This window comes from Schistocerca nitens, chromosome 1 (assembly GCF_023898315.1).
Source record: "Schistocerca nitens isolate TAMUIC-IGC-003100 chromosome 1, iqSchNite1.1, whole genome shotgun sequence".
Lineage (NCBI taxonomy): Eukaryota > Metazoa > Arthropoda > Insecta > Orthoptera > Acrididae > Schistocerca > Schistocerca nitens.
In genome coordinates, this window is record NC_064614.1 from 1,262,156,683 (window position 1) to 1,262,164,314 (window position 7,632).

A 7,632-nucleotide genomic window follows, 5' to 3' on the forward strand; every position below is an offset into this window, starting at 1 on the left:
CAGTTTCATTAATAATACTTTTCAGATATTTTCTTGCATTTTTTCGTAGTTTCTTGCACTTCGTGAATAGCACATTTTCAACTTCTTTTGCGCCGACTTGTAGCTTTTTAATTTCATTTAGTGTTTCATTTTCCACACTATGTTCATTGCAGCACATAGACAATCAGTGTGTCGTTAACATTCCACAGTTCCATTAACAAGTATAGGCAGTCTTGAAATTTGGGTAGTTGTTTTTACAAAACTTTGCCTATTTCAGAGGCAGCATTGTGGTATTTTTAAACGAAATTATTCTAAACCACACCGAATTTCATGCAATACATTTTCTCGTTTAGCAGAAGTAAAATCACTAAGTCTACAATGAAATTGCAACTCATCCTTTTTAAATAGATTTCTCTTCCAAATTTGCTGATTCAGCACCGTCCTTGTGTGTAAATTCACAAGCCATCGTAGTGCAATAGCACAGGAATATACACTGAAGAGGCAAAGAAACTGGTACACCTGCCTAATAACCTGTAGGCCTCCACGAGCACGCAGACGCCCGCTGACACGTGTTTATGGCCCAGCATTGAAATCTGGAAAAATTTGCGGATTGGTTGCATCTATGTCACGTTGAACGATTCTCTTCAGTCGTTGTTCGTGCCGTTCTTGCAGCATCTTTTCCCGGCCGCAGCGGTGTCAGAGATTTGATGATTTACCAGATTCCTCACATTGTGGATACAGTCGTGAAATGGTCTTTCGGGAAAACACCACTTCATTGTTACCTCGGAGATGCTGTGCCCCACCGATCGTGCGCTGCTATAACATCAAAAAAATGGTTCAAATGGCTCTGAGCACTGTGGGACTTAACGTCTGAGGTCATCAGTCCCCTAGACTTAGAACTACTTAAACCTAACTAACCTAAGGACATCACACACATCCATGCCCGAGGCAGGATTCGAACCTGCGACCGTAGCGGTCGCGCGGTTCCAGACAGTATATAACATCACGTTCAATGTCAATACATCTCGATAACCTGCCGCTGGAGCAGCAGTAACCGATCTAACAACTGCGCCAGACACTTGTTTTCTTACATAGGTGTTGCCGACCACAGCGCCGTATTCTACCTTTTACATATCTCTGTATTTGAATACGCATGCCTATGCCAGTTTCTTCGGTTCTCCAGTGTAGTATGAACTATGTGGTAGCTACTCAACCAGGGAATGTCAACAGCTTGTGGCATTTTTAAACCAAATTGTTCTATACCACACCGAATTTCAGGCAATACATTTTCTCGTTTAACAGAAGCATGAAACACTTTGTAAGTCCATAGTAAAACGCAATGCGCTTTTAATATAGTGCGTTTATTCCTATAGTTGGTGCAGCAATTGTCAAAAAACGTTCTTTGCAGTGAATGTGCAGCACCCTTGTCTGCAATAACGGAGCGCGGACCTCAGCAACCCAACCACTAAAATTAACAGCAACATGGAAAGAGCACGTTACTAATTTGCCATAAGAATATGTTCGTTTCTTTAGTTCACTTTCAACTGCTGTTTATGCTTCAGCTGTAGTTCCCTTGAACATTTCCTTCCCGTAAAAATACAGAATCGGCGCAACATAACGGAATAACGAAGACGGTTCATTTAGGTAAGAAACACTTGCAGATTTGTTCCTCATTAAGAAAAAGTTTTTATCATGTTTAGGACATCACCAATGTATATTAATAATGGTACTGAAGCTGTATAGTTGCTATACAAGGGCATTTCACTCTTAAATTAAACCTAATTTTCAATATTAATGACACCTTTCAGTACTATCTTACGAATTAAAGGTCCATTAAATTAAACCTAATTTTCAGGATTAATGTCACCTTGTAGTACTATCTTACGAATTAAATGTACATTAAATTAAGCGTAATTTTCAAGATTAATGCCACCTTTTAGTACTATCTTACGAATTAAAGGTACATGTTCTGTTGTGTGTGGGATTTCTTTGTCGCTAGGGAAAAACCCATTTCGAATTAGAGAAGACTCTGCTAGGCGATTTATCACTTTTCCGGTTTCGTTTAATTGTTTCCTCTTGCATTGGACGGTTTAATTCCTGTAATACAAAGGTTTCGAGTGCAAAGGCTTTTGCGTGTTTTTGTAACTTGCCGTGTTTTTCTACTTTTCTCGTGCTTCAAAGAGCTTTTCTAAATTTCATGAAAGGTAGAGTAATGATCACGCCCGGTGGTTTTTTGGAGAGTTCGATACTATCATTTTTTAAATGAGTTTCACACAACTTGCAAAAAGCCGCAGCCCACAGCCCGATCGCAGTCAAAGTACAACAAATCGTAGCTACACTACCTTTTTGTTTGTTCTTAACCGGGCGTTCAACACTTTGTTTGGGATGGCGACTTAAGCTCGGGTCATAAATAGCACATTTCTCGTTCTAAGACTCAGAAAGAGTAACTGAAGAATCAATAAACAGTTCACTATCACAATGACTGGCATTTCTTTCAGAAAACTTACAATCTTCAGTGCCTCGTGCAATACGCTATCATTTATTGAAAAAGAGAGCAGGTAAAGTTTGTTATTCCGACACTGTAGGTAGGCTCAAACAACTGTTTTTATCCCTTGCCTTGACAAAGACCGAACTCAAGTAACTTAATCTCATAACTCTTCAATCGTACCTATTGACTGATAAACCGTTGAAATATTGGCGTACAGGAAGATGAAATTTATTGCAACAATGGAAGCTTTTTTGGAGATGAATTCCGCCGCGTGAAAGACACAGTTTTATAGCTTTGTTTTTATCCAGATATGTTTCAACACTTTTGTGCTATCTTCCGTGGCTTTATTTGTTTATTTTCCTTCTGCAAAATTGTTGTTCCATGTAAACCTCTTGAGTATGCTGTATGAACCCTCAGCACAACAAATTTAAATTTGGTAAGCAGCGATTGTTGTGAAATGTTTTACATTAGTTCGCCTATACTACAGAGATGAGACACGTATCACTGATTTGAGGCAGTCGGTGTCGTTCATATACAAAATGTGTCAAGATTTTAGTTTTAAGTTTTACAGTAAATTTGGAATTAAAGTGGATGTACACATTTGTTTACATGCCTCACATGAAGGTATAGGTTGTTTATGCTGGTAGCTTTAAATCTATAACACGGTCTACAGCTTGTAATCTGCAACTAACAAAACGATTTAGTTTTTCTGTTTAATGTTCTACATCTACATCTACATGGATACTCTGCAAATCACATTCAAGTGCCTGGCAGAGGGTTCATCGAACCACCTTTACAATTCTCTATTATTCCAATGTCGTATAGCGCGCGGAAAGAATCAACACCTATATCTTTCCGTACGTTCTCTGATTTCCCGTATTTTATCGTGGTGATCGTTCAGCCCTATGAAGGTCGGTGTCAACAAAATATTTTCGCATTCGGAGGAGAAAGTTCGTCATTGAAATTTCTTGAGAAGATTCCGTCGTAACGAAAAACGTCTTCCTTTTAATGATTTCCAGCCCAAATCCCGTATCGTTTCTGTGAGACTCCCTGGCATATTTCGCGATAATAGAAAACGTGCTAACTTTCTTTGAACTTTTTCGATGTACTCCGTCAGTCCTACCTGGTAAGGATCCCACACCGCGCAGCAGTATTCTAAAAGAGGACGGACAAGAGTAGGTCCCTTGCATTTTCTAAGTGACCTGCGAACAAAACGCAGAATTTGGTTCGCCTTCCCCACAACATTTTCTATGTGTTCTTTCCAATTTAAGTTGTTCATAATCTTAATACCTACGTATTTAGTTGAATTTACGGCTTTTAGATTGTTGTTGTTGTGGTCTTCCGTCCTGAGACTGGTTTGATGCAGCTCTCCATGCTACTCTATCATGTGCAAGCTTCTTCATCTCCCAGTACCTACTGCAACCTACATCCTTCTGAATCAGCTTAGTGTATTCATCTCTTGGTCTCCCTCTACAATTTTTACCCTCCACGCTTCCCTCCAATGCTAAAATTGTGATCCCTTGATGCCTCAGGACATGTCCTACCAAACGATCCCTTCTTCTAGTCAAGTTGTGCCACAAACTTCTGTTCTCCCCAATCCTAATCAGTACCTCCTCATTAATTACGTGATCTACCCACCTTATCTTCAGCATTCTTCTGTAGCACCACATTTCGAAAACTTCTATTCTCTTCTTGTCCAAACTAGTTATCGCCCATGTTTCACTTCCGTACATGGCTACACTCCATACAAATACTTTCAGAAACGACTTCCTGACACTTAAATCTATACTCGATGTTAACAAATTTCTCTTCTTCAGAATCGATTTCCTTGCCATTGCCAGTCTACATTTTATATCCTCTCTACTTCGACCATCATCAGTTATTTTACTCCCTAAATAGCAAAACTCCTTTACTACTTTAAGTGTCTCATTTCCTAATTTAATTCCCTCAGCATCACCAGATTTAATTTGACTACATTCCATTATTCTCGTTTTGCTTTTGTTGATGTTCATCTTATATCCTCCTTTCAAGACACTATTCATTCCGTTCAACTGCTCTTCCAAGTCCATTGCTGTCTCTGATAGAATTACAATGTCATCGGCAAACCTCAAAGTTTTTACTTCTTCCCCATGAATTTTAATACCTACTCCGATTTTTTCTTTTGTTTCCTTTACTGCTTGCTCAATATACAGATTGAATAACATCGGGGAGAGGCTACAACCCTGTCTCACTCCTTTCCCAACCACTGCTTCCCTTTCATGCCCCTCGACTCTTATAACTGCCATCTGGTTTCTGTACAAATTGTAAATAGCCTTTCGCTCCCTGTATTTTACCCCTGCCACCTTCAGAATTTGAAAGAGAGTATTCCACTTAACGTTGTCAAAAGCTTTCTGTAAGTCTATAAACGCTAGAAACGTTGGTTTCCCTTTTCTTAATCTTTCTTCTAAGATAAGTCGTAAGGTTAGTATTGCCTCACGTGTTCCAACATTTCTACGGAATCCAAAATGATCTTCCCCGAGGTCCGCTTCTACCAGTTTTTCCATTCGTCTGTAAAGAATTCGCGTTAGTATTTTGCAGCTGTGACTTATTAAACTGATAGTTCGGTAATTTTCACATCTGTCAACACCTGCTTTCTTTTGGATTGGAATTATTACATTCTTCTTGAAGTCTGTGGGTATTTCGCCTGTCTCATACATCTTGCTCACCATATGGTAGAGTTTTGTCATGACTGGTTCTCCCAAGGCCATCAGTAGTTCTAATGGAATGTTGTCTACTCCCGGGGCCTTGTTTCGACTCAGGTCTTTCAGTGCTCTGTCAAACTCTTCACGCAGTATTTTATCTCCCATTTCATCTTCATCTACATCCTCTTCCATTTCCATAATATTGTCCTCAAGTACACTCCTGGAAATTGAAATAAGAACACCGTGAATTCATTGTCCCAGGAAGGGGAAACTTTATTGACACATTCCTGGGGTCAGATACATCACATGATCACACTGACAGAACCACAGGCACATAGACACAGGCAACAGAGCACGCACAATGTCGGCACTAGTACAGTGTATATCCACCTTTCGCAGCAATGCAGGCTGCTATTCTCCCATGGAGACGATCGTAGAGATGCTGGATGTAGTCCTGTGGAACGGCTTGCCATGCCATTTCCACCTGGCGCCTCAGTTGGACCAGCGTTCGTGCTGGACGTGCAGACCGCGTGAGACGACGCTTCATCCAGTCCCAAACATGCTCAATGGGGGACAGATCCGGAGATCTTGCTGGCCAGGGTAGTTGACTTACACCTTCTAGAGCACGTTGGGTGGCACGGGATACATGCGGACGTGCATTGTCCTGTTGGAACAGCAAGTTCCCTTGCCGGTCTAGGAATGGTAGAACGATGGGTTCGATGACGGTTTGGATGTACTGTGCACTATTCAGTGTCCCCTCGACCATCACCAGTGGTGTACGGCCAGTGTAGGAGATCGCTCCCCACACCATGATGCCGGGTGTTGGCCCTGTGTGCCTCGGTCGTATGCAGTCCTGATTGTGGCGCTCACCTGCACGGCGCCAAACACGCATACGACCATCATTGGCACCAAGGCAGAAGCGACTCTCATCGCTGAAGACGACACGTCTCCATTCGTCCCTCCATTCACGCCTGTCGCGACACCACTGGAGGCGGGCTGCACGATGTTGGGGCGTGAGCGGACGACGGCCTAACGGTGTGCGGGACCGTAGCCCAGCTTCATGGAGACGGTTACGAATGGTCCTCGCCGATACCCCAGGAGCAACAGTGTCCCTAATTTGCTGGGAAGTGGCGGTGCGGTCCCCTACGGCACTGCGTAGGATCCTACGGTCTTGGCGTGCATCCGTGCGTCGCTGCGGTCCGGTCCCAGGTCGACGGGCACGTGCACCTTCCGCCGACCACTGGCGACAACATCGATGTACTGTGGAGACCTCACGCCCCACGTGTTGAGCAATTCGGCGGTACGTCCACCCGGCCTCCCGCATGCCCACTATACGCCCTCGCTCAAAGTCCGTCAACTGCACATACGGTTCACGTCCACGCTGTCGCGGCATGCTACCAGTGTTAAAGACTGCGATGGAGCTCCGTATGCCACGACAAACTGGCTGACACTGACGGCGGTGGTGCACAAATGCTGGGCAGCTAGCGCCATTCGACGGCCAACACCGCGGTTCCTGGTGTGTCCGCTGTGCCGTGCGTGTGATCATTGCTTGTACAGCCCTCTCGCAGTGTCCGGAGCAAGTATGGTGGGTCTGACACACCGGTGTCAATGTGTTCTTTTTTCCATTTCCAGGAGTGTACATCGCCCTTGTATAAACCCTCTATATACTCCTTCCACCTTTCTGCCTTCCCTTCTTTGCTTAGAACTGGGTTGCCATCTGAGCTCTTGATATTCATACAAGTGGTTCTCTTCTCTCCAAAGGTCTCTTTAATTTTCCTGTTGGCAGTATCTATCTTACCCCTAGTGAGACAAGCCTGTACATCCTTACATTTGTCCTGTAGCCATCCCTGCTTAGCCATTTTGCACTTCCTGTCGATCTCATTTTTGAGACATTTGTATTCCTTTTTGCCTGCTTCATTTACTGCATTTTTATATTTTCTCCTTTCATCAATTAAATTCAATATTTCTTCTGTTACCCAAGGATTTCTATTAGCCCTCGTCTTTTTACCTACTTGATCGTCTGCTGCCTTCACTACTTCATCCCTCAGAGCTACCCTTTCTTCTTCTACTGTATTTCTTTCCCCAATTCCTGTCAATTGTTCCCTTATGCACTCCCTGAAATTCTCTACAACTTCTGGTTCTTTCAGTTTATCCAGGTTCCATCTCCTTAAATTCTCACCTTTTTGCAGTTTCTTCAGTTTCAATCTGCAGTTCATAACCAATAGATTGTGGTCAGAATCCACATCTGCCCCTTGAAATGTCTTACAATTTAAAACCTGGTTCCTAAATCTCTGTCTTACCATTATATAATCTATCTGATACCTTTTAGTATCTCCAGGATTCTTCCAGGTATACAACCTTCTTTTATGATTCTTGAACCAAGTGTTAGCTATGATTAAGTTATGCTCTGCACAAAATTCTACCGGGCGGCTTCCTCTTTCATTTCTTCCCCCCAATCCATATTCACCTACTATGTTTCCTTCT